The 26,850-nt window shown below is 48.0% G+C and overlaps 1 protein-coding gene and 1 long non-coding RNA gene across 4 annotated transcripts in view; one reads left to right on the top strand and one right to left on the bottom strand.

Moving 5' to 3' along the window:
- The window catches only part of TOMM20 (translocase of outer mitochondrial membrane 20), a 113,531-nt gene that overhangs the window by 59,113 nt on the left and 27,568 nt on the right, over positions 1 to 26,850 (top strand). The gene's annotated exons all lie outside the window — the stretch shown is intronic.
- LOC133218871 (uncharacterized) lies at positions 10,441 to 26,259 on the bottom strand. 2 transcript variants are annotated; one of them, XR_009727287.1, is made up of 3 exons: positions 23,887 to 26,259; positions 23,683 to 23,802; positions 10,441 to 14,972 (listed from the first exon to the last, which is right to left on the bottom strand). It is a non-coding gene; the product is annotated as an uncharacterized LOC133218871 (long non-coding RNA). The 2 variants fall into 2 exon arrangements; XR_009727286.1 differs by having other exon boundaries at positions 23,683 to 26,259.

Below are 26,850 nucleotides of genomic sequence, written 5' to 3'. Positions count from 1 at the left end.
GTTTGTTGGTTGTTTTTGTCATTTTGCCGTGGTGTTTGTATGATCAATTCCAATTGAGTCTATTGGAAGAAGAGCACTATGTAGGAGGAATGAATTAGCATAGCAGGAATGCAGTTCACTATATCTTTGTAGTTAACAATTCAATTAGAGTTGCAGGGAAAAGAGATGGCACCCGAACTCTGTGACTGCTTCCTTTGGGAGAGCCTGGGGCTGGCAGTGTGACAGTGGCTGCTCAGTGCAAGCTGGGCAAGAGGGTCTGGGGATTACCTGAGCCTGGGCTCTCTGGCAGGCTCATGGAGGGAGAGATCCCCACCACAAATGAGGTGCAAAGCCATTAAACGGGGTTGCCATGGCACAGACCGCACAGTGGTGGGGCATGGGCGGCAGGGAAAGGCATCTCCCAAGTGCTGGCACTGTGCTGAGGAGAAGTGGGGCAGGGCGGCTTTCCCTCCCAGCTGCAGAGCAGTTTGCTTGGCAGCAGAAAGTCATTTTATGGGATGTGGTTTATCCAGGGAATGGCAGGAACAGGAATAGCACAGGGATGTCCCGCTTCATGTCCCACGGCAGGGCTGGCCTGCTAGCACTTTTCACAAACAACAAACACAACCACTCTCTTTACCTTTCCTATTAGTCCCCTCTAACAAAACAAGCATATGTGGACAGTGTTGCACCACGGGGACCTTACTGTACCCCTGCTGAATCAGCAGTAGTAAATTTACTGGAGGGAGGGGGTCAGGGTGTATCAATCTGAGAGCTGCTCTCGATTCTTTCTCTGGGCTTGACCACACAACTTTCTTCCCAAGCTGAGTGTTAACTGCGGCAAGAAAGGGCTGTGAAGTGTGAGGCTTAGATAAGTGCCTGTGTGCATTGCTATCATGTGGCTGTCATGAAGTGTACACGAAGGTAAACAGCTCAGCCTGCAGATTGCAGAAGCCGGGGTGGAAGAATAAAGTTCATGGGTTGTTTTGTGACAGTTTGTCCTTCCTCGCTGGCTGGGCCATTAATGAAAACAGAAGTTGAGCTGCTGGCAGGGTTTTGGAGCAGGCTACAGGTACCCTTCAGGAGAGCAGCACTGGGAGTTCCAGGCAGGCAGCTCATGATTAATTTTGCAGGCATTTATTGTGCAATGCGAGATGGCCACCGGCCAGCTCAGAAGTTAAGCCAGAGGATGACTGTCAAATGAAACTGTTACGTTTGGCAGATCTTTCCAAAGCTGCTGTGCAAAACAGGCGTCCTGAAGCTGATTTCTGGATTTTCCAAACCTTCTGTACAACATATTCTTGTACGGCAGCCTCCTCCGTTCTCCCCTTGTCGGCAGAAGAATTAGATTTGACTTGCAGGCTCATGGATTTCAGGTCATGATCTGTAGTACAGGCAGCCCTCTCCACGCCTTGCGTTTAGCAGCAAACCTCTCCTTCTTGTAATTCCTCCTTTAAGGGTCTTACAAGGAACCAGCTCTCTTTCACTTGGCTTTCTGAAAACAAACCTGGGTTTTCTTTGAAAAGCCTTTTCAGCCCAGATGAAGGTGAGGAGGAGATGAAAAGGCTGGTGGTGCGAAACGAGCCCTGCCCGTGCAAGCAGATTGCGATAGAAGCTTCCCTCCCTCTTGTGTGGCTTACCCCAAGCTAAGGTCAGTCAGTTAACTCTGTTTGGACACCGTCTGGCATGAATACTTCAACGATAAAGCTTAATGTGTAACCGAGGGCCTTTTTTTCTACTGTGTCAGCAGTTGGCAAGACGATACTGTAAATAAGGCTTCCTATGAGTAAATAGATATGTGTGGAGAGGGGAGGGGAGCACTGCAGTAAGCGGTTTTGAAATACAAGCCAGCGTTGCTTCGAGTGATAAGGTTATTTGAGTAACCTGCAAACCATACGGATGCACAGGTTTCAAAAACAGGAAAGCATCTTGTTTAAAAACCTTCTGAGGCAACCCGAGGGCTCAGAAAAGAAACTGGCTCTGTGGTTAAGTGATTGTACTTCCTTACTGATATCAGCATCGGGGCAGTGCAAGGCCTGTCGGGATGCGGTGATGCAGGGCAGCTGTGAAGCCCGTGTTTGCACCCGGCCAAGGGGCTTTCTGGAGGGATGAGAAATCTCAAAGTTTCCCTTTTCGTTTCCTCTTTGGGTGAGCCAGGAGGGTTTTTTTTGTCACTCTCTTTTTCGGTAATGTAGTAAGAAATAAGTAAATAATCCAAGTGGGCTGACACCCTCAGAGCACACATCCCTGGCTCCCTTTGGATGCGGCCCTGCCGCGGGCTCTGCCAGGCTTGCTGGTGCCGTGCTGGACGCTTGGCTCCTGGTGTTGCTAGCCCAGCACACACATAGGTGTGCCTTTGGGAGAGCAGAGCACAGTGCCTTCCTGAGGGGTTTAACTGTGAACATGCAGAATTTGCTGATGTTTTTGGTGGCTACGTTTCTGCATCGATAAACCAAAGCCACATACTGTTTGACCTTTGTTTTGGATTAAGAAAATCAGCCCATGAGATCTGAAGCAAAGTTTCCACAGGGGAGAGGAGGGCATACGCCTGGGTGCACGTGACTATCGATGCACACATGACTTGCTGAACACAGCGTGACCTCCTGCTTGCATTGGCAGCGTGCTCCTTGGGGATTTACAGAGCTGGTACCTAGAAAACACAGGTCTGTCTCACCTGAAATGACATAGCTGGCAGCTCCAACTGTGTTCCAGTTCCGATGTTATTTACTAAACGGGAGTCAAAGCACAAAGGTATGGGCTTTATCTGTCCCAGCGTACGTGGTTTCCAGCGGAGGTCGTGCTTGGTCCCATTGGGTTTAGGTATGTCCTTTGAGTGTTATTTGAGCACCTGGGGTTGAGCAGAGACCCGAGTGGGTCCCTTCCCAGAGGCATGGCTCTTCTTGTGGAAGTGAGGGGATATTTCACTCCCACCCCGGCCTCTCCTTCCTACCCATTTTACCTTCCAGTATGTCCACCTCAGCTGGTTTCCTCACCAGTGGCAGCTATAGTGCCAGCCATAGCGGAGTTAGAGCAGACGTGGCTTTGGCCCATCAGGTCCTGTGTTTTGATTGCTCTTGAACTGAAATGTCAATGGCTTCTCTGTCAGCTTATAGCAAAGAAAATGCTTGAAAAACTTTAGGAAATTAATGTAACTCGACTTGGAGCAGAGTTTTTTGGCTGGAAATTCGGGCTCCAGCCAACAGAGCAGTCTTCTGCCAACTCATTGCCTTGGCCCTAGAAGCCAGCAATGAAAAGAGAGAAAAAAAGAAAGAAAAAAAATAATTCCCCTCCTTTGCCCCTTAGATTTAATTGTGTTTTTTGGTAAGCCTCATAAATCCTGCCCAAATCACGTCATCAAGCCACAGGGAAACTGAAACCTTGCCCAAGGCAGGAGCCAGCAGAGCTGTTCAAGCCAGAAGGGTTATATTCAGGGCCAAGCTCAGTGCACTGAGATCTTGTTTTGAATGGGAATGTGCTCCTCTGAGTGAGAGAGGCACCTTGGTGCGGGAGAAGGTCCTGCCTTTTTCCTCTTTGGATGTCAGAAAAGCTACGAGGGGAAGAGTGGCACAGGTGGAGGCAAAGCAGATATCCTCACTGCACCCCGAGTGCCTTTCAAGTGCTTTTCCTCTTGCACTGCAGCGAGGGGGAGCAGGAAGGGAGGGACGGGGACTTGCACCGAATGCCTGTCCAGCACTTTATTTTTTCCTTTGGGCACCAGACAGACAGAAGGAGGAGGGTTGAAAAATAAGGAGTCTAAACCGAACTCCTGAGGGTTTTCTTCCCTCCTGTCTTGTGGTGCTTTGTTAAACGTGTTCTGCATGTAACTCCCAGCCAGGAAAGGAATAAGAGTTTCAGCTTGGAGGCAGAGCCTCCTTGCAGCCCTTGGTGTGGTCCCTTGGGTGCAGCTTTCCCAGATGAGGGGTGGGTGATGCTCAGCTGGGTGATCCATGGCATCTCCCCAGAGGAAACCAGGGCCTCCACAAGCCCTGGCCGGATCAGCCAAAACATCACCTTCAGTATTTCATGGGAGGGGTGTGTGTGAAGGGGTCTGCAAGATTCTGGCAAGTGCATTCTTTGGCTTTGAAAGAAGGGTGTCACCTCCCATCGCCTCCGGAGCGGGCAGCCCTGAAGGGCTTCCACAGCCCCTCGTCACTCTGGAAAGGATAAAGCTAACAGCAGCAGGCTTTGATGGGGGCTGAGCTATCGTCAGCAGTGTTTAGTCACCCAGCTACAGACTGCAGCAGGAGCTGAAAATGTTTGCTTATTTTTATTTGGCTTCTTCTTTTCCTCCCTGGCCTTGCACAGTGAAATGTGCAAAAGCAGCAGGGGATGAGGCTCCCCCCTGCCAAACCCCCTCATCTCTGCAGAGTCCCTCAGAGTCCCTGCACCCTGACCTTTGCCTTCAGCTGGGCTTTTTTCAGTCATGGCTATTTTGACTGCGTTTGTGCTGCGGAGGAATGCAGGTGTTTCCTCTGTTCCCAGCAGCCTGTCCGTGCTCTGGTTGCTGCCAGGCCGGGGAGGCTGCTCATGCGTGTCCTGTCACGCTCAAGGAGGCATTTGAGGAAAACGTGGATGCAGTTCAGGCACATGACCAGGGAAACGATGCATTTGCATGCACTTGCATGTAAGTGTAATTTAGGCAGGCAACGTGCCGAGCTTGCTTGAAAATCTGGCCCGTGTTTTTCCATTTGTGGGTTAGGGTTTTTTTTAAGTTGAGAAAAGGCAAACAACTTGTTCCTCCATTTGATCTGCAATAACCTGAGCTGATTCCCTTGGAAAGCTTATTTATTCTCCTTGGCTGCTGAAGTGGATGCCGAATTTCGAGCATCCTGTGAGGAGATGGTGTGCATATGGGGTTCTTTGTTGCCGAAGCTTTTGTTGGACGATTATGAGACTCATTTATATAGCTGTTTATGTATTGAAATTGTTGGGTTGCCTGGAGCTACGGATAAGCGCTCCTTGTTTGACATATCTCTAAATAAATATAGAGACATATTATTAATGGATACAGCTTTAAAAGCAAACACCCAGAGATGCACTTACAATAAGGGGAGGAAAAACCAAGGTTACATCATGCTGTTAGAAGCCAGTTGCTTTGTTTTCTAAAATGTTTCTCTGTAGGACACTGATGATTTTTTGACTCGTTCAGCGTTTGAGCATCCAAAAGTCCCATGGTTGTTCCAAAATTCTTTCAACAGCATCCCAAATGGCATTAACAGACGGTTACAGTGTTTTACTGTCCAGCATATCCTTTTTCCCTGATGGATTCATGTTTGACTGGGAGGTTTTGGGAGGAATACTTTTGTATTTCTGGAGAACTCTGTCCCTGCTGGGGGAGGAATCAGCATTCTGGGGCTTTACAAACGTCATCATTTTGCAGTCTCAAGATGAGCGGCGCTCCCTGGGCTTGTTCACATGTGTGAGTGGAAGTGCACTTATGGATGAGTGCTGTGGGTCGCCAGAAGATGGAAGCCTATTGCTCCCACTGTCATGCTGCTAATCCTTTAGGTGCCTAGCTATGGCTGGTACAGGGAAACATCTACATGCATAGCTGGTTCCCTAGCTGGCAATTACCAACTGCCTTGTGCATTCTCTGCTGCACCCCTTCTCTGGAGAGCCATGTTCCTGTCACTGTGCTGCCTTCTCCTCCCCCTTCCCAGCCAGCTCAGGCCTGGAGCCAGAAGCTCCCACCTGGCTCTTGCTCATCTTATGGTCCTGCTGTTTACTCCTCAGCCTCATCAGGAACTTGTTGTTATTTGTTTTGGACCCGGAGGGCACAGGTTAGAGCAGGGCTGTGACCGAGGATGGGTTGACCTGCCTCCTGCAGGGAGCTGAACCAGGGGTTCAGGACTGCAGGTCAGGTCAAAAGCTGACAGCTGGTGGCCCTCTGCTCCACTGCAGAAAACTGATGCTTCTGCTACCATCCACACCCTGAGCCAACAGCCTGCAGTAGTGGGTAGAGGAACCATGGCCAGACACCTCCTCCAGGGCCAGACACCTCCCTGCTCAGACCACCCAAACCCATGTGATGACATCTGGGACATCGGAGTGAAAAGCGCCTGCCCGTCTTCCTCCTGGAGCTGCAGTGATGCTCCCAGGGCTACAGGTGTATCCTGCCTTGGCAAGTTCTATGGCCGTATCTCTGTGCACACCTCAGCAATGCTGTTGTGCCAGCAAAAGCCCGCACCCAAGCCTGGCTGTAGGCTGTATTTTTTGTAGTCACAGAGTAGTCTTCCACACATGCTTGCTGTGCTCCAGGGGCTGGCTGGGACCCTGAGCCCTCCTATGGCACCTGGGGCTGGAGCACAGCTGTGTACAGGGATGCTAATGCTGGCCCAAGGGGCGGTATGGCTGGATGAGACCCCTCCTGCTCCTGACCAGCTCTGCTCTCAGTCATTGCTGATCACCCAGTTAAAGAATAAGCACACCATGCACTGAAGGAGCAGCTTGGCCGAATGAAGCAGCGGGACCCCTCAGCATGGGTGTGCAGGAGGCGTGCTAGCTCTTTAAGCCCTCAGAGGGGGTGGTGAGGCTCCTTGTGGCTCCTCTGGCTCCTTCCTGGGATACACAAGCCCCCAGGCTGAGGGCTGGCAGCCCTCCAGAGGGTGAAAGTGGGGCAGGCCTTGTTATTCCCTGTTTAACTGGCCCCTTCAAGTGGCTGGCCTCTTTCCTATGCGGTTATTTTTATAGCGATCTCATCTGTAGGTGGGTGAATTGTTCTCTTCCTCGCCTGGCGCTGCTCCAGCGGGCTAGGAGGGGCTTGGCTGGGGTGCTCCTGTTTGTTTGCTTTAGGGATGTGGTGTGCATTCACCCACTGTGAGGCGGGTGCAGGCATGGAAGCTGGTGTGCCTCTGACCCCTGCAGCAGCCACTTTGGGAGCCTGGTGTTCACGAGAGCTCCTCAGACCCCTCCTGCCTTCTGGAAATGTGTCCCGTGCATTGCCCAGGCTGCTGGCACAAGCAGGGATGGATCCCCAGCCTGATTCTCTGCTCTGTGAATAGCCTCTGTGAGAGATGCAGGCATCCAGCCGCAGGAGAGCCGCTGACCCAGCCAGACACAGGCATCCCCCTGCGGGGCATCCCTGGCATGGGGTGTTGCTCTGTTTTGCTGGGTGAAAGTTGCGGATCCTGTTCCCTCCACCCTTGAAGCAGTGACAGGGTGTCCAAGCAGTGCCTTCTGCCTTGGAGTCAGGAATCCCATGAGCTGGGCCCCACACAGAGGTGTAACACATGGCAGAGTCATAGGATAGTTTGGGTTGGAAAGGACCTTAAGATCATCTAGTTCCAACCCCCCTGCTGTGGATGGGAAAGGAGGGAAGAGTGAGAGAAGACAAAACTTTAACAAGCTCAGCCCAGTTACGGTGCTCAGTGTGCAGTATTGACCTAAATCTTAACCCCATTTTGCTTGCCTGTGCTGCAGCGATGTGGTGAGGTGGCAAAGGGGGCTGGCCGGGGCACTCATGGGCTGGATGGGAGGCGTGTATGTGAATTGGTCTCTGCTCAGCTGCCGCTCAGATTCAAGCAAACTGAGCCTGGCAGGAGGGCACGACACCTCCAGCAGCAGAATCATATGGTATCAAGCTGAATCTATTTAATTTCTGTTTAACTTGCAGGCTTCCACTACATGGAGGAGCTTCGGGAAGTGATGAAGGAGACAGAAGTGTTGAAAAATACGGAAGGAGGGAGGGAGTAAAAGGGCAGGCTGGGGTGATCAAAATCCAGCCAAGAAAGTTTCCAAAGCAGCAAACCAGAGATGGATAAAGAACTGTCAGTGAGTCAGGGGGAAGGAATGGCAGCATTGTCTCTTGTCAAAGCAAAGAATCTGTAATGGAAGAAGATGAAGTGCCAGGGAACTAATATCCCTCTGCAGCAATTGTCTGATCCCTCCCTTCCCCTCCAAAAAAGCAAGTTGCTGCTGGCTAGCTAACAAGTAAAAGAACCCAGTCCAAAACCTAATCTAGTCTCCTGTGCCAATAAGCGCATCTGTCGGTGTGTCAGTGTTGATCCTCCTTCAGTACATGCCACATGCTCGTTTCTTTACACAAGATGGGCTGGAAGGGCCATTAACTAGATTAGAAATTCTAAAGCACAATTAAAAAACATGCTGCTTCTTTGCTTTAATCTTCTCTTCTTTAGCTTCCAGGCTTCTTTTCCCCCTGGCTTGACAGAGCCTATGTTGTGTGGTGGTGATAGGGTATCATTACACAACCGGGGCTGGTTTCTGAACTGTGTAGCATCATGCATTACCTTGGCAGCAACACGCAGGTCCATGAGGCTCTCCAAAAAAGGAGTAACCCCTCCAACTGGCAAAACAATAGCTGCATTTACCACCTGTGGGGAGAAGATTTGAGCACTGAAGCTGCACAGCCAAGGAGCGAGATGGTGACTCACAAAATCCCTTTCTGTTAGCTTTACTCTCCAGAGTTACCCAGACAAAAAAGAATAGAAGGGAAGGAAACATTTGGTCTATCTATTCACAATGCAGCTATATGTCTGTAGACCTATGGCAGCTGGAGGTGCATGGGAAGGCAGGGGATTGAGAGGTTACTGACTATCTGTAGCGCTCAGCAAGGCAGGATTCACACCCTAGCAGCCTATATGAGGATGGCTGTGTCTGCCCCATTCCCGTGCAGAGCATTTCTCTAGGGAGAGTAACGACAGTGCAGAAAATGCTGTGATATGGGTCATGCTTTTTCTCCTCCTGCTCTCCTCCTGCACACGGACTGGGGATGTGTACTCTCTCCATCCTGCTTCAAGCAAAGGATGTTCAGGCAGACCCTGCCCTGCTTCTGCAAAACAGAAAGGGTGGCTCTCACCTGCCTGGCTGGTACCTGCACCCCAAGGGCAAGGTGAGGAGCAGCACCATTTGGAGCATTCCTGATGTCCTAAGCAACATCTGATAACACAGGGTGGATTGCAGCCTGTTTTCTGAGATGGGGAATTGCTGCTTAATTGCTACTGTGTTTTATAAATGCAGTGGGAATTTTACAGAGGACATAACATATTCTAAAATGAGGTTTTTTTTATTCCTTGGGTGTTTTCCTCATGCAGAACTGCGTTTATTACTCTTATTAATGGCCTCACGGGTGCCTGTGCTAGTTCCGAATCTTTATAGTTACTATCATTATACAATTTTGAAGGTACAGACCAGATTCTGGCCTACCCACACTAAAAACAGTAGAGTTCAGGGATTCGATTTTTCACAGCTTTGGGCATCAGGATATTTTTTCATTCTCTCCTCTGCTTGTTGTGCTGAAAGCTCTCATCATCGCTGCCTATATAATATAGCAGAAAACACTCCCCTGTTGGAGAAAATTAGACATTATAATTGCCCTGTTAATCCCTATGGGATTTTAGAAATGAATGCTAAAGTATCCTACTATTTCTATAGGACTCTATTTGATTATCCTTTTTAAATGCTGCAAGATTTTTCCATATGGTTATGTTTAGGATGCATTATGGAGGCCTTTCATCTTCTTCCGAAGCACAGGATGAAATATGGGTCACTGCTAGAATAGAGCAGTGAGGTTTTGTGATCCTGTAGTCTGCTGCATCTGATATGACAAGCCCTGTGCTGCTAGGGAAGGCATCAGCCTTTTGGGAACTAAATGGCTTGGTGGGGTTGCTTTAAAATTGGAGCTATACCTATTTGATACTTTTTTGGATGAAAGGACAAGATCTTTCATTCTCCTTACTATGGAGTGCCAGCCAGGTTTAAAATTAATACCAACCAGTGTTGAAGAGGGAAGGAAATGAAAGAAACATTTCTTCCCCAGAAACAGCCCTGCTTTCCTGCCTTTTCCATAAGCGCATAGACGTCTGTCAATTTTGGCACCAGAAAACATTAAAAATAAGGAGTTTTTTAAATACCAGGGATTCTTATGCACCTTTAAATGTCGCCCAAAAGGAATGCAGAGGCTGTAAAATGGACAAAAAGAGAATTGAGCCAGTCAAATAGTTAACGTGTTTCTGCAGAAAGCGCTTATTGCCGCTTAACAAAACATCTGAAATATCCCTGGTGTGCTTGGAGAAGGCTAGAACGAGGTGAAAGGCAATGCCTCCTGTGTCCAGGAGCCTGGAAACTGAGGAGAAGCCGGGAGCTGAGGAGCAGGGCTTTAGTTTCCTGCTGTCCCAAATTCACTCCAGCTCCCCAGCAGATGCCAGGAGCCTGGGATAGCTGATGCAAGATGCCTGTGGTCTTCTTTGCTAGAAATCCTGAGTACCTATCCTAGTTACTGATTTGGAGCACAATAAACTGTGGTAAATCAGGCTCTTGGCACTCAGAATGCAGACGTTTGAAATGAGCAGAGGCTCTCTCAAGAGGTATTTTTTCCTAGCTATAAAGAGGGGGAATAGTTACGTTACAAGAGGGAAGGTTAAATCATGGAGGTTTTTTGTAAACTGCCTTGAAGCTTTGGAGAGGAAGCCATTATAGGAGTACAATTTGCTCTTTATTTTGTAATTTATTTATTGCCTCATTTTCAAATAATGAAATTCTGAGCATACCTCCTCACTGGCTGCTGAAAAATAAGGGAATGCAGGAGGATTCTTAATGACGCTAATAAACCCAGCTGAGCACTTCACCAACAAATCCTTTTTATTGCAAAAATACCATTTTATTAATACAAATGGTCTTTATAGGATTGCATTGATTGCCACGCAGTTTTGTTTAGAAAAGTATACAGACCAAATTATATTTGTTTGAAATGTTCCTTTTTTATGTGGTTGGAGCAAAGCACTTCAGCCCAGAATTTCATTTTGTGATGACTTTATGGTTTGGACAGTGTAATTTATATTCCATCATCGAAACATAAAGAATTAAAGTGACACGATTTCATTGAAAGTGCAATGTATTCATGTAGGATATGGTTTTATGCGAGTGGGAACTTCACTTAGAGTTAAAAATGCAAATATACTGGTAGTCCAGTCTGCAGCCTTGCTGCCCTTCTCCACTAGAGAATCATAGAATCATAGAATAGTTAAGGTTGCAAAGGACCTTAAGATCATTAGTTCTAGCCCCCCCTGCCATAGAAGAGATGGAAAGCTTGCTGGAGTGTCCAGAACAACCCTCTTTGCTTCTTCTATTCAATCCTGCTTTTTCTTAACATCTTTCTTGTCTAAAAGATAGCATGGTTTCAACCTCAGGTTATTTTCTTCATGCTGCAGTACATAGATTTTTCCCTCCTCTCGCTGTGTGGATATTATGGCCATGTGTGATGGGGGATCATTCATTCATTCATTCAGCCAGCAGTGGTTTTGGGGTGAAAATCCACCTCTTTTACTCCTCTCTGCCACGTGCCTCCCTCTGCCTTACTGTGCTGAGCTCGATGGTGCTCTGCATTTTGATCTCCACACACTGTTCAGCCTGGTGGACACTGTGGGTGTCCATCGGTCATTTTCTTCCTTCATCCCCTTTGGCAGTATGATGCTGGCCAGATAAATCAATTGCTATGCTTCTTAGGGGGTTTTGCCTGCTGATGTGATGTTGTCATTGGGGTTTGACTGGTCTCTGCCCTGTTGATGAAAGATGGTAATCGTGATGTGCAGTGAGTCCCATGAAACACGAAGAACACTCCTGCCTTATTTTGGGGGAGAGGGATGTGGAAACATCCACCCTTGGCAGCCACCAGGAACAGAGCAGGAAAAGGGATGGGAAAGGTGGGACCTGAATTCTGTTAATCGACCAGTGTTGGAGGTGATGTGATGCTCTGAGCGGTCAGAGCCCAGGCAGAGCCCTGTGCAGTGTGCACAATACGTGGTGTACTCATTGCTGAAACCACCGCTGCTCTGTGCTTTTCCAGGAAAAGTGGAACACGTGAGTCTCTGCAAAATGTGCATTCTGTTAGGCATTGTCTGAAGCGGCTTTTTGGGGAGCTCGGGAGCTCTCTGTGCATTAGCTGGAACAATTCCTCCTCTGAACGTACTCTCGGATCCTTCACTCCTCTGGACCACTCCCTCCCATTTGGCTCTTAGCATTTCCATTCTTCAAAGTGTTCAAATAACTCAGTTTATCCTCACAGGACCTCTAAGGGAAGGATGGAAGAATGGGTAAACCCTTAGTTTACCACTTGGGAAGCTGAAAAATAATCCCTCATCCCTAATCTGCAGTGAGACTTTGGTGTGCCATGCTGCAAGCACGGTGTCTGTGCATAAAGGAGCAAATGCATGCTCTTGACATCTATATACTGATATATCTGTGTATTTATGATTTGGTCAAGCTCTGTGAACACTGCAAGTCCAAACATAATTTGCTTTCGGATTCCCTCACATAATGCTCACCTGGTATGACAGAGTCTGGTGTAAACTGTTTGTAGATTTACTTCCCCGTTGGGATTGGTCAGCGAGGAGGAGGGAGGTATGACATGCAGTGATGTCTGTAGCAGTTTTCATGGACGCAGCCAGATGTAACCCACCTGTGGTACTCCCCAGAGGCACTGACACATGTGGTAACCACTTGCACATACCGCAGGGCGCAAAGAGCCAGTGGCACCACTATCTCAGGGCGCTCCTGGGTGCATCCGCTTCATCTGAGCTGCTGATTTGCTTTTCCTGGAATCGAACTAGAACCCCCAAAGGACGTTGCATGAAACTTGTAAACCAAAGTCAGGCCCCTCTGTCTTGTGGTGCTTGTTTTAATTTTACTATGGGCTGTCAGGAAGACAATTTGTGATTAAAACTGAAAGCTGCCTTGAAGCAACTGCCAGGCTGGAGGGTGTCGGTGGGGGCTCCGAGGGGGTTAGTTAACTCCAAGTCCTTGGTGTGTTGTTTTTCCCTGCTCAGATCCATGTGGAAGATCTATTCCCACATCTAATCAGGATTTGGACTTGCAAAGGGGTGAACGCTAGAGCTGTGATTGGAATCTGGGAGGAGAAGGCAGCCCTCACGTGTGATTTACCTCCACGCTGCTGCTGGGTGCTGAAACCCTTTGTAAGAAAGGGGTGAGTCTGATGTAATGAATTTACCAAAGCTCACAGGTTTGCGGTGAAAAGTCAGTACAACAGGCCTTTATGAGCTGTGGATTTACGACATGTAAATAAGTTAGTGCGCTAATTGTGGCCGGTGTTACAGGTAGCAGGCTGTCAAAAAAAAGCCTCACAGGGTGATTTATGTGGGGTTTTTTGCGCACACTTGTGTGAATACATTTACAGATCCTCTACCTCCCTTCCCCCATAGCTGCAGGGGTAGGAGCAAGGAGCGGCGTTCAGCGTAGGCTGGTCCACGCTTCTTCCCCAGGGTGCCAAGCTCCGGTAAGCAGGAATCATTAAACTGGGGGAGGCAAAATGGCTTTTGGCTGTGCCCAAGCCCTCCCGTCAGTGTTGCCCTGCAATCTCTGCTGAATGGAAATGGTTTCCTCACCCTCACCTCTAAGCTTACAGACTGGGTTACCTGCTTTCCTGCTAGTGCCTCCACCTACCCAGACAGCTCTGGCACTTCAGACTTACTGATCAGCTATTTTCTGCCACAGCTCTCTTAGCAAAGGTTTTACACGGCGGCGTAGCAGCTGACTAAGCAGTGAGCCTGCGAGTGAGAGAAGTGAACGTAGGGCTTCTTTTATTTGGCAACCTGACAAGGCTCCATCTCAAAATGTTGAGGCATTTCTCCATGTGAGCAGCCTGCTCAGTAGATGGGCTGGCGTTCAGCCGTGCTATGGGAGCTGGGAGACAAGCTGTGCCAAGGCCCCCGACCAAATAAACAGGCAGGGAGATGTTTCAAATGAAGTACCTAGAAGAGAGGAGCACAGGCAATTTGCATAGTGAAACGACTACGGGAGGATGTGCTGAACATGCGACTCAGCTTTGAAAATGGTTATCATATGCAAAAACATAGAACACATAGCAGAAATGTTAGAGAGAGAGACTCTGTGGACCAGAAATACGAAAGTACAAAGAGCCTGTCATTTCAGATATCCCAAAATGGGGCATTTTGGAGCATCACACTGGGCTGGAAACAGGCAACCTGGTCTGGACTGAATGTTTAATTTTGTTTTTGTTTTTACATATACATATATATGTACATTTTCCACTCCCTTGTTCTGAATTTCCTTCATAGCCAGGATAGTGCAGCCATTCGGAGCACATTTCCATGGTGTTTTCAGTTTTCATGCTCACTTTTGCAAACTGCTTCCAATATATCTCAAGAAATAAACCAGTCCTGCCTTCAGTTAGTGATGGATGCACCTTAAAACATTCAAGGCACTTGAAAAGTTCTGATATCTTTGGTTTGATCCTTAGCCAAGCCATGTCTAGCCTTGTTGGCGTCTCTGTTGTATTCAGGCACAAGTGGCAAAACCATCTGTATACTTCCATTTTAGCACTGTTAATCTACTGTCATCGATCCTAAATGGATCTTCAGTCTTACCACACTGGGCAGGTGGGGAAAAAACCTGGGGCGTACTCTTCTGCAGATTGTAGGAACTGGGAAAAACTATGGTCCTGCTCAAGGAGCTGGTTTCCACTGTGAGGGTGTCTTATTAAGTGTCCCCTTGCCTGGTGGCTGGTAGTGGGAGGCAGAGGGAGGGGTCATGGTATTGGCAGGACCTTGACACTTGCCCACTGATGAGGCGCACTGTTGGAAAGGGGCACTTTCCCTCCTCCTGCTTGGAGAAAATGGAGGAAGTGGAGAGGAACAATTATTAACAAGGCAAAGCAGCAAAGGTGCTAAATGAATTCATAAGGACTTGAGAAGGAAAATGGAGGAGATTATAGATATTCAGGGAAGTGCTGATGATGAGGGGAGATGAAGTGGCTGGGCTTTGTGGGGGATGAAGGCTGGTTCAATGGCAGGATGGAGCAAGATTAGAGATAAATTCAGGGCTGCTCTGTGTGCCTGAAGATGAAAGGACCTGGAGGGAAAGGTGAGTTCATCACAGGGTGCTCATGCAGAGTCAGGTCATTTCTTGTGCTTTGCCTTTTAAGAACAGCAGTGGCACATTTCTACTTGTATCTGCTCCTGTTTCCACGCCTGCCAGTACCCTGTTGGTGCTGAACGGCTAAACTGCAGAGAAAAAAGGTTGAAATAGCCCTTAATATTGGGAAGAGGTGGCACTGCTGTCATTCAGGAGGGACCTCAGGGCAAATTTTTGGCCTATGAAAAGTGTTGGAAAGATAGCTCTGCAAAACTGAAACCTTTATTCTTTATACTCACACACATATCTGGGTAAGGTTTGCCTTCGGAGCATGGGGAACTGAGAAAGATGGCAGTACCAGAGTTTCAACCGAATGGGTCAATAAGCCCCCTTGTGTGATGATGCCTTTCACAGCATGCCTGGCAACCACTGCTGAATGTAATGCAGCATTGACACTTCAGTGAATCGATTTCTCTGAATGCCATGCCAAGCAGATGAGAAGCCTTTGTCAGCCAGTTTCGGTCAAGTCCATCATCCAATCCCCGACCTACAGCTTGTGGGAGTGGAGTATGAAGGATGAACTCATCAGAAAAGTGCAAAGGTTTTGTGTCCTTGGTGGGGAGAAGTGGATGTGCAAGAGGAACAATGTATTCAAAGTAAGCCAATAAATCAAAGATGCCAGCCCCGGGCAGATGTGTCTCTGTGCTGATTCTGGTGCCCAGGCAGCAGCACAGAAGAGCAAGGTTTGGCTGTGTGCCTGGGGGGCTTTCACACTGAAGATTCGAAATGTACAGTCACTGCTGAAGCATCAGAGAAGAATTAGCATGCAGTGCTGCATGCTCCCTTGACCTGGAGGACAAAAGCCTGCAGAGGGAGAAGGATTTTTCAAAGTGCTGTGGCAAGCAAGCAGGAAAAAAGGAAGGGAATTGTGGTGTCACAGCTATTTGTTGTATGTGAATGTCTCTTTTTGCTGTGTTCAGATTCCATTTTCCCCAGGCCTTCCTCGGATTTCTTCATCTCAGCAGATATGGGTCAGGCTCATCAGTATGTTCAAGAGGGAGATCTCATACTGCATCTGGGTAAAATGCCTTCAGACAAATGTCACAGACTGCCCACTCCAGTAAGGGACATCACTGCTTCTACAATCACAAGAAGGTCCCAGATCCTAATGCCAGCACTGCTGGGCAGCATGGAAGACTTGTCAGCTTTTCCCTTTCCCTCCCTGTATCTCCACATCTATCCCAGGATTTGTGAGACGTCGGAGAGGCTGGATGTTCTTGTCTCTGTGGTTTGGACAAGAGAAGGAGCAGGACTCATTTGGCTCAGAAACTTAGGATATTAATTACATGTCGGTAGGCTCTCCAGCGGGGCGTGCTGACCACTGCATCTTCCAAAACATCCTTGGCTGCTTTTTTTGGCATGGCGTTTCAGTTCCATGCCTTACCATGTTTGCATGGTGAGACAGGGGCTGCACTTTGAAAACTGAGAACTCATAGATGCACACTTAGTAGGAGCATTTGCTTGAAGAGCTGGAAAATTAAACGAAGAGAGTCTGAGAAGAGTGATTTAGGAGTGAGGGGCAGCGAGATGCCAAAGCTATGGATAGATAAATGGAGCATCAGTTTGGAGTAAATTGCAGTGTAACAGCTCTGTGCACACACATATTATGGGATTTTAAAAGCCAGGCAAATTTCACCCTTATACCTCAGGGCTAGATGTGTCACTATTGTTGCTGGGCTGGGTAGCTCTCACAGGGTCAAGTGCGTTTGCAGCTTTCTAAAGATGGGATGGTTTTAGGTCTTGACACACAGGTCGATCCTTGTATGGGCACACAAGAAATCAAGTGAGGAGCCAAGTAGAGTCTGGAGAGTGAAAGCCCAGAGACAGGTGAGTGGGAGCAGGAGGTAGGAAGTGTCCTTGGGTCTCCATGGTGATAGAGAGCAGTTCATGACAGTAGGAGAGAAGCCACAAGGCTGTGACAAGATGACATTGTCAAACTGATGAACCCACACCCAGACCAGCAATAGAAAAGCTATGATGCTTCTTTTGATGCAGCCCTGTATACAGTTGGTTTCTGGGCTGCAAATGCACGTTGCCAGCTCATGTCCAGCTTTTCATCCACCGGTACCTCCAACTCCTTCTCCTCAGGGCTTCTCTCAATCTCCTCAATGCCCCAGACTGTACTGGTACTGGAGGTTGCCCTGACCCCTGTGCAGGACCTTGCATTTGGCCTTGTTGAACCCCATGAGGTTCACATGGCCTCACTTCTTGAGCTTGTCCAGGTCCCTTTGGATGGCATCCTGTCCCACATGTGCCAACTGCACCACTCAGCCTAGTGTTGTCTACAAATTTGCTGCAGGTGCACTTGATCCCACTGTGTTGTTGATAAGGATATTAAACAGTACTGGTCCCCATATGGACCCCTGCAGGATACCACTTGTCACTGATCTCTGTCTGGACATTGAGCCCTCTGGATGTGACCACCCAACCAATTCCTCATTCACTGAACAGTCCATCCAGCAAATCCATATCTCTCTGGTTGAGAGAGAAGGATGTTGTGGGGGACCGTGTCAAAGGCCTTACAGAAGTCCAGATAGATGACATCTGTAGCTTTTCCTTTGTCCACTGATGTAGTCACTCCATCATAGAAGGCCACTACATTGGTCAGGCAGACTTGCTCTTGGTGAAGCTGTTCTGACTGCTGTGAATCACCTCCCTGTCTTCCATGTGCCTTAGGGGGAACTGTTGCTCCGGGATGTGGCCCTCTACAGCCTCCAGCAGCCTGGGGGTTCACCACCTCTCCAGTCATGCCCTATGGCCCAGCTTACCTCTGGGGAGGTTGCTAAGGCATAGCTGTGGGGGAGCTTCCCAATTTAATTTGAAGTTTCAGTTGTCGGGAGCACTGTGGGAGCAAGGGAGTTGTAATGGGATGAGCCGTTGTTTCTTGCTGTTAATACCAGTGACAATGTAATTTTCACAGCTGTAAAGATGCCCGGAGCAGAGGGCGGGACCCCTCAGAATTAGCACCAACTTATTTATTTCTTTCCATACTGAAAGGATCAATGGGTCTTTCCAGCAAGAAACCTTCACTGCTGTTGCCATGGTCTATTCTCCTCCCAGGAAAGCACTTGCTTTGGGAAGGCCCGGCAGCCCTGCCGGGTGCGAAGGGCTGCTCACAGAAAAGACACACGCACACACAATTAAAAAGAGAAGTAAAAAGCAGCTGCTGGAAGTAAAAGTTAGGCTAATGTGGAGATGAAAGCACTTCTGCAGAGCAGAGGTGGGGAGTATTGGCTCCGGGGAGTGGGTGGAAGGGTCCTCATGAATGAGCAGTGCAGTGCGGGGCTGCCTTGAATAACAAAGAGGGAAGGAGGGCGTTAGGATCTGATAGTACAGACTTTGGAAAAACTGAGAAGAGGAGGAAATCATGGCTAATTTAAAACTGCCTTGGAGAAGCAGGTGGGAGGGAGACCTTGAACGTTTGCTACGCTGTGACTCGAAAGTAAGGAAATGGAAAAACAAGGGTTGGAAGGCAGAGCAAGGGAGAGCTCGCCTCCTGCTCATTGTTTAGAACGAACAACACTGACTCTTACAGAGAACGTCGGAGATTTTCTGGGAAAAAGCAGAGCTCCTGGAGTGAACTGTCCTAAGGGAAGGGCTGAGGAAGGAGGATGCAGCCAGTGGCTCCCAGAAAAATGACGGTGATGTGATGAGTCAGAGATACTTTCGGTTGCACTGAAATATTTACTCTTTGTCTGCCTGTATCCTCAAAGCCCACATCAAGGAATGAGGGCAACACTTCTTTGACAGGTTAGAGCTATGCTATCAGGTGGTGTGCTACGGGGATAAGTGACAGCAGCCAGAGGAGCTTTATCAGCTCTTCCTGCTGTTACTTGCTTTGGATCAAGCTCTTATTGACCCGGTTGGGTGTGTGCTGGTGTGGCGGAGTGTGGAGCCTGGACACCTCTCCCCAGTGTGCCTGCATTTCCTTTTTTTGCATGCTTAACTTGATGGAGGTGACAACTCCATTATGCAAGGCGCATGTGACAGTGGCGCGGTGCCCCTCTTGAGAAGTTGCCCAGGTCTGTATCTCACATTTTGCATAAAGAGAGTGAGGGCCATCCAGAAAAAACAGATGCAAGCAGCCAATACAATCAGCTTCAATGTATTCTTCCCTTCTCAAAAAAACCCCGAACATCTCTCCAAAACAATCAGAGCTGTTAAATAACACTTATTCTATGCAGAGGAAGTACAGCACGATGGGACTGCCAGCCCATGCCAAGGAAAACACTTGGACTTGCTTGGCCTGTAACAATGGACCCAACCAAAGGAAACTGGAGGCTGTGGTGTCTGTGGGCTGTGCTGGGGGGAGCAGGGGGAAGTGGGGTGGGGTGGGGTGGCAGTCCTGGAGCAGGGTGGGCACGTGGCGGTTGTGCCATGTATCCGGAGTGCTTGCTGGCTTGCTCTACCCCAGACAGTGTCTCCCAGCAGCAAAGCACAGCTCAGGTCATGCAAGCAGAGCACTGTCACCACACAGCAGGTTTGTGGTGATCACTCAAATCACAGGGATTTCATTGAAGGGAGAATTCAGGTTTTATTTGCAAGAGTGAATAGATCTCCTTTTCTTTTCATTCCCCTCTGCTATGCCAAATACTACCTGCTTATACTTGACATATAGCTGGTATTTCTGAAACACTGTTCACAATCTCAACTCCAGCATTGAATAAAAATGTAGTGCTACCATATGTAAAGGTTTTAAAGCTTGGAGTGCAAGGATGAACTGAAGAAATCCTTTAAGGACTGTGTCTGATCAATTCCATATTCTCCCTTCACCTTTCCCATGCAGTATTAACCTTGTTTCTAACCAGACTGTCTCTGTTCCACTCAGCCACATCCCACTCACAGGTATGCAGATCTTCAGACATCTGTCCTCAGATGTCTGCTCAATAATATTAGTATTTAGCAGCCCAGACCAGATGCCAACTTGGCTCAGGGTGGGAAGGCAGGGAGGCAAGCAGCCTGCTTACCACAAGCTACTGGATGGAGACTGATGGTCATTTAGGGCCAGGTTATATTCTGTGCTGCAGCAACTCAGCATCATGGCCCTCATGCAGAGACATATCATAAATACACCATGTGTCATGCCAAGCACCATCACATGAGAAACATGCCACTTGCATGCGTAAGTAGCTGTTTAAAGAGGAGCATTTGGTCTATGCACTTTGTATTAGCTGTGCGTGCCTGGTGATGGGAGAGGAGGGCTTCAGCTGTGTCAAGAGATCTTACATGTGAAAAGAGATTTAATGAAGCTCTCTAAGCTCTTAGTCATTTTTTTGTGCTTTTTGTGGAGCCCGAGGTGAAAAGTGTAGATTTGATTAGCGTTGCTGGATCTGGTTTGATAAAAGACATCTTTGCCATATCTTCCCACACTCACCCTAGGAGACATTTTAGCTCCTGTGTTTCTTTTCTCTACCTCTCTACATGAAACAGACCTTTCCCTCCTATAGGTCTGTCTGTGAATGCATTTTCCTTGATCTTCAAGTACCTGCCAGTCATCCCAATCCTCCAGAGCTGCTATTCCTGTCTATGGCTGTGCTTAGGGCACCCTCACGCCTCCACAGCCAGACCCCATGCAGTGTGGGGCAGCTGTAGCAGGGCTTCCTGCTGGGCTCCTGCATCCCAGCAGCTGCTCTCCTGGACTGTGTGAGATCCCCATGCAGCGGCCTCCATGCAAGATGGACATATCATGGTGCTTAGCTGGAAAAGGGTAAGAACTGATACAGGGATGAGGGGATCTCCCCTTGTGAGTGGAAACCTCCTCCTTGCAGGGAGCAGAGTGAGGGTGCAGCACTGGGAGGACCAGCATCATGCCACGGCACAGCTTCTTGTGTCCTAGACCTGCTGCACAGGGTGAGTCCCTAATGCCCTGAAGTAAGGAGCAGGATGGGAAGAATGGCTGAAACACTAACTGCTGACAGCCTTATTTTGGTCCATGTCCCACTGAAGTCAATGGGATATTGCTCCAGGAAAAACTGGATAAGGATCTAGAGTTTGGCAGTGGAAAAGGTTCTGTCTTCTTGCTGTTTATTCTCCAAATGGATCCCTAGCTCGCTGTTTGTGACTTCAAGATCATTTCCAGAGCCTGCAATAATGATGTCATACCCGGGGGATTCTGGCTTCAGGTGGGAAATCAACAGCAGGAGCAGATGAACTCTTTAATAAACAAAGTTCCCGTTTTCATGCAAATGTCTTTAGAAATAAGGAACAAGGGGAGTGAGAAATACAGAAATTTATGGTATAGAAGTGACGCTGTTTGGAAACAGACTTTTTATGAGTTTTCCAAGAGGCACCAGCTGCTCTTTAATGTTTTCATTTAAGATTTTTATGTATGAAAGCTCCAGCTTGTGTAAACAGCAAGGCTGAGAAAGTTGCAGGGATTGTTGTTAATGGTGAACCTCACAGGCTGTGGATTTGGCTCGGAAAATATGGTGAGTGTCGATGTTTATCCAGAGCAGAGGTTTTTAATGTGGCCGGATGATGTCCCTGTTGTCCTCTGGGTCCTCCTGCCTGCATCCCTGGCTCTCAAGACCACCTCCAAAACCTCTGATGTCCCTACTTCCTCCTGAGACTTGGGAGAAGGTGGCACAAGTGCATGAGAAACTCTCCAGCCAGAGCAGCCCCTTCTCTGATGTGCTGGAGCTTGTCTTCTCTTGGGGAGGCTGGACCTCCTGCTCTCCCGAGGAGCAAAGCTCGAGTTAGGAAGTGGCCATGTCTCTCCACCACCCCATCCCTGGCTGGGAAGGCAGGGCTGGGAAGGGTGCTCCTGCTGCAACGTGGCAGAAACCCATTGCCCTTCCCACCATGTGCCCTGATGCTCCCTGATCTCACCAACAGCCATCGCTGATCCGCGTCTATTAATCTGCTATTTTGGGGAGTGCCTATTGTGCACTCCAATTAATGTAATTGCTTTATTTTGTTGGAGAGAGTGCCAGAGCCTGTGCCATAAATAGCTTCATGCGCGTTCTTCTGGTGGGCTCCCTTTGTTTGGCAATTAGCTCTCTAAGGGTGAAATGCATGGACATGTTAGAAAAAATAAATGAAGTTCTTTCAGCAGGGCCAACAGGCACAGAGCAGGCAGTTGCACACCCAGCACTTCCCAAGGAGGACCTGAGCGGTGATCCTTGGTGCTCGCTGCTCTCCATCTTGCTGTCGTGTTTTTCTGCAGCAGCTTTCTGTTTGCTCATCTACAGGAATACTTTGCATCTAGCCTGCCTGTTTTTGAAAAGGTGACTGCTGATGACAGCAAAGATAACAAGAGGGTGGTTTTTTGTCTTCATGAGAACGCCTCCAGTTCTATTAATAAAACCTTGAATCTGACTTGTCCTTCTGAGAACTCCCGGCCCCTCTTCACCCATTCAAATCTGTATTTTTAAGCTGCTGTAGGTGGATAGTTGACAATGGTTGTTATGCAAACTCCGAGTGCTGGCTTTGGGAGCTTCTTGGAAACCTGCAATGAGTAATCTTTATGTTTCTGACAGGTCTACGGGGAGAGGGGGTGCAGTTTTGCTGAAGATAGGTTGACAAAATAAGTGTAAATTCATGCCAAACTAACTGCCAAAAATACTCACATCAAACACTGGAAACAATTAGAGAATGGTATGACAGAACATCTCTGTGGCTGGAGAGCACACCAAGCACGGAGCCCCACACCAGTAAACTGGTATTTTCACCAGTTTTTTGTTATTTGGAACAGGAGAAATGATCAGGTCCTTTGTTCTCTGGGTTACCTGTAGGCTTGGTTTTTAATTGTAACTCATAGGCAGTGCTGCACTTGAAAGGTGAGAGAGGTATGTTTATTTCTTCAGCTTGCTGTGTAAAGCAAGTGCTGGTCACATGAGACCTGATTAATACCATGAGGTCACGGAGGTGTGAGACGGCCACTAAACTTTGAGGAACTCTGGTCAGTGCTAACCTGAACTGCAGGACTTCCGACCTGGAAGCTGAAGCAGCAGACCTGTGCTCCAGTGTTCTGTTAGCAGGGTGACACCTTTGGAGAAAGATTCTCTGACTAGAAATCTCCCTGAATAGAGTTGGCTGTTGATAGCTCCTTTTGCACACAGCCCACAACCAAAGTCCAATGTGCCTTCAAGATGCTGAGCTGAGCAAAACAGGGAGAAGAGGGCTTGTAGAGCAAGGGGACTCAGAAACACAAGTACCCTCCCCTGGTTGTAACACATTTAGGTGGATTGCCATGTGGAGCAGTTTGCCTTTTGACCCAAAGCTGACACTAGAATTAGGAAGTTTGGCTTTGCAGTACCCGTTTCCTGATTGCAATGAGCAGCTCCTGTGGCTGCAGAGCACACCAGCAGCAGATGGGTAGACGAGACAGCATAACCCCATGACGGCACTCAGGCTTGGGGCTGCTCCTTCCTCTGACACCCAGGGCAAGTCACCTAGAAGTCTGTAACAGCATCAGCCGAAGTGGCACAGGCTCATCTCAGCTGAGTTTCCAAGGTGCCAAGCTCCTCTTAATGAGCTCACATTGCTATCACACTCTCTGCCCTCCCCTGAGCAGATGTGTTTGGCAGAAGCCTTGAGGTGTCTGTCTGTGGCATAACTGCATGGTTGTGATCCTGGGCCTCTGAAGGACGTAGTGCCAGGTGCCATATAAACCTTATATTGCTGTACTCTGTAAAGCACCCTGTGTTATTGTCAGCTGTCACACCCAAGTACCCATAACAAACCGCATCTTTGCACCATGCTGGTAGTCACAAGGAGGCAATACCCAGGAGTCCACCAGCTGGAAAGCCCCATCTCTGTGCCCAAGCATTGCTTATTACTACACCGTAGCTCACAGACCTTCAGAAAGTGATCCACTTTGTGAATCAGTGTTTTTTAATGCTGAGAGTCCCCACGGTCCTGCCAGTCTGCTAGTTCCATTGCACCACTCTCAAGTGAGTCAACAGCCATCTGTGCATGCTGAAAATCAAATAACTTTTGCTTTAGGAGGGGCTTTTTGTCATTTATAATGAATCCCTCTGCATCACCCTCTGCGGTACCTACTGATGTCCAAGATGAAATCAGGAGGAAAGAGCATGATCTGAAGCCACCCACAGCAGCCTGGTATCACCTTTCCATCTCAGCTGCATTTCAGCAAGCCAGCTGAAACGAGGCAGTTTTCTCTGTGCTCGGTGCCAAACACTATTCTCACTGAAGCAGAGGGAAGTTTTGTTTTTCCCTAAATAGGAATAATTTGGCCTTTGGTGGCGCTCAACTGGAAAGAATCCAGCACTTCTCTGATCTTGTCAGAGTGGCTGAGATGGTCATAAATCAGAAGGGCTACTCCAGAAATATTTTCCCTGGGTTTAATTCTCCATCCCACCGTGCTGGTGTAATGAAAATAAAAATTGGGCCCACCACTGGTTTAATTTTACAGATAACTGCTCTCTTTCCAGGCAATCTTTGTGATCCATTTTTCTCAGTCTGTTGTTTTCTGGGGGGTAGGTCGTTTCGTAGGACCATTCAGGTTTTTTTACCTTCCTCTCCCCCCTTCCGTATGGGGAAGAATAAAGTGAAGAAACATTTTCAGAGAAGAAAGACTTGGAAAGAGTTGCTGTTTTCTGGGAGTCTGCTACAGCTGTTAATTTGTGGAAAACCTCAGTGGAAAGTAAGCAATATGGCAGCATCGCTTTACACGAGAATTCAGCAATGGCCTCCTTCCAAGCCATGGCTGATTTAGGTTCTTGGCTTGTACAGCCAAAGCTTCATGTAGTGTCATGCTTTTTTTATAGATAGTGTTGATGCAGCTGTGGAAGGCTCTGATGTTCATTTTTTTCAACATGGAATTGTCGTCATTCGATCAAGCTTAAGCATTGTGGAGCTCTGTGTGATGTTGTTTGTCTTCGCTTGTTAGATGTTGGTGAATAAGCCTGAGACAGGCTGAGATGTTGTTTGGGAAAGAAGAAAAGGCTCCCTCCTGTCTTCCTATCCTCCACCACAGAAACGCACACAGACCCAAACTCCCATCCAAAAAGGCAGTAATGCTGAGAAAATTTGGAGCTGAGCTTGAACATTGCGGGGTGGGCCCCTTCTGCCTCTCCAGAGCACACACGCTCTTCTCTTCCTGTAGACTTTGTTCCTCTCCAGCATTTGTCATGCATAGTTGGTGGCATATCAACATTTTGAGTACTGTACCGAGTGCAGTAACCTCTTTTTCTTGGATGGACATTTTGTTTGTGGAGAATGCAGCATGGTGCTCAGTTGTCTGGACAGAAATGAACATTGAGGAAAGTCTCAGCTATGTGACGTCTGTTAGAACAGAGATTAGTTTTCCAGCAGAAATGTCCAATTATTCAAACTTCTCCAGTAGATGAAAGAGCTTTTGACAATCTGTTTTGCTGAAAAACCCTGCGATTCATTTGGCATGGATTATATGACCTATCAGAGATTAGAAGAGGGGAAAAGGGTTTCTAATTAATGTCAGCCCAGCTGTTAACTCAGGGAGTATCGTATCAGTGAGTGGTAGCACAAGCTGGGTCCTTCATATATTTCTGTGGTTACGATTCATGTGTACATTGCAATCTGGACCTGCAGCCTTCTGCACAGAGGGTTGCACAAGTTCCCTGTTCCCAGGTAAAGCATTAGTGTGCGCTGGACCAGCTGCTGCTTCTTGGCTCTGTCTCCAAGGCAGGCTTTTATGAATGGGTAAGCCCCACTTTCCCAGTGCTACCTTGTCACATAATGGCTGATTCACTCACCTCCTTATCTCTAGGCCATATGACTTACTTTGATTGCATTTTCCTCCCCAGCTTGGCTATGTATCTTGTTTCTTTCCCTGAGGGTGAATTAGGGCAGAATCCTTGAATCCTTGGAGCTTCCCACAGCATCTGGAAAGAAGAAGAAAATCAGAAATGGGCCAGAAAGAGGCAGGCAGAGAAAGATGAAAGAATTTGGAGGCGGGAAGTATTCTCTCTTGGAATGAAGCTTCCTCCTGCCTGGCCTAAGGCAGAGCAATTTACTCTTTTCTGCAACACGAAGAATGGCCTAGCCCCTGCTCTTAGAAGTAAACATTTCACAGATGCCTGAGGGGCCCCATATTTATATTTTTGTAATCTGCTCGGTCTCCTTTAAGTCTCAGGCTATGTCCCTATTGCCAATATTGGCGCTAGCTTGAAGTAAGGTAGCTTCTTGTGGAGATACCTGAGCACGGCTGAAGAAGTTCCGTTGTTACAAGTAGTTTACCCACAGCAGTCAGAGCATTATACCTGCCTGCTGCCTTGCCTTGTCCTGTGCCAAATCATGTTTAAAGCTGTCTCTAGCTCACACTTGGTACGATCTGTGCAGCAAAAGCATTCGCTGCGATCCTGGCTCCTCTGCAGCTGCCCACTGAGGCCCAAGGACCTAAAGGCCAGGGTAGAGGATGGGGTTTGGGAGCTGGAGTCACGTCGGTCTTTTGCAAGCTTTTTATAGGGCTGAACCCACATTTGCTATTGGCACTGTTAAACACTTTCCTGTTTTTCTCTGTCCCCTTGAACTCACACTGCAGCCCTAACCGACTATCGTGTTTTGTTTTTAATGACAGAGCTAAGGTGCCAAAATATTTCAGTAGCTCCCCATGGAACATCTGCAACTTCTTTAGCCACTATTTTCACAGCTGGCCACAACTTCTTTTTGGTTGGTTTTTGTTGTTTTTTTTTTTTCGGAATGCTAGGAGTCATGAATCTGGGATCCTGGAGGAGAACAATGGCTAATTTCCCTTGTATCAGGATCTAGGAGTTACAAAATGCTACTCTAGCGCCTTTGAATAAATGCACAGGAACTGAGCTCAGGGGGAGTTTGTTATTTGAAAGACAAAGCTGCTGAGCTCCAGACAGAGCTTAGACCAGCCTTCAGACTTAGGGTAAAGTTTGTGCGTGGGGTCACCAGGATCAAAACGTATAGACAACTCAAATGCCAGAGCTGCTACTGCTGAGGTTCATGCTGCCGTGCAGCAGGAGAACTATCTGATCACTGCCTCCAATGCAGTTT

Source organism: Neopsephotus bourkii, unplaced genomic scaffold (assembly GCF_033783945.1).
Source record: "Neopsephotus bourkii isolate Nb327-2 ecotype Australia unplaced genomic scaffold, CSIRO-AGI_Nbou_v1 NB_1292, whole genome shotgun sequence".
In the NCBI taxonomy this organism is placed as follows: Eukaryota; Metazoa; Chordata; class Aves; order Psittaciformes; family Psittacidae; genus Neopsephotus; species Neopsephotus bourkii.
The sequence above is the reverse complement of the archived record's forward strand: the minus strand, read 5'-3'. Positions and strand labels throughout refer to the sequence as shown.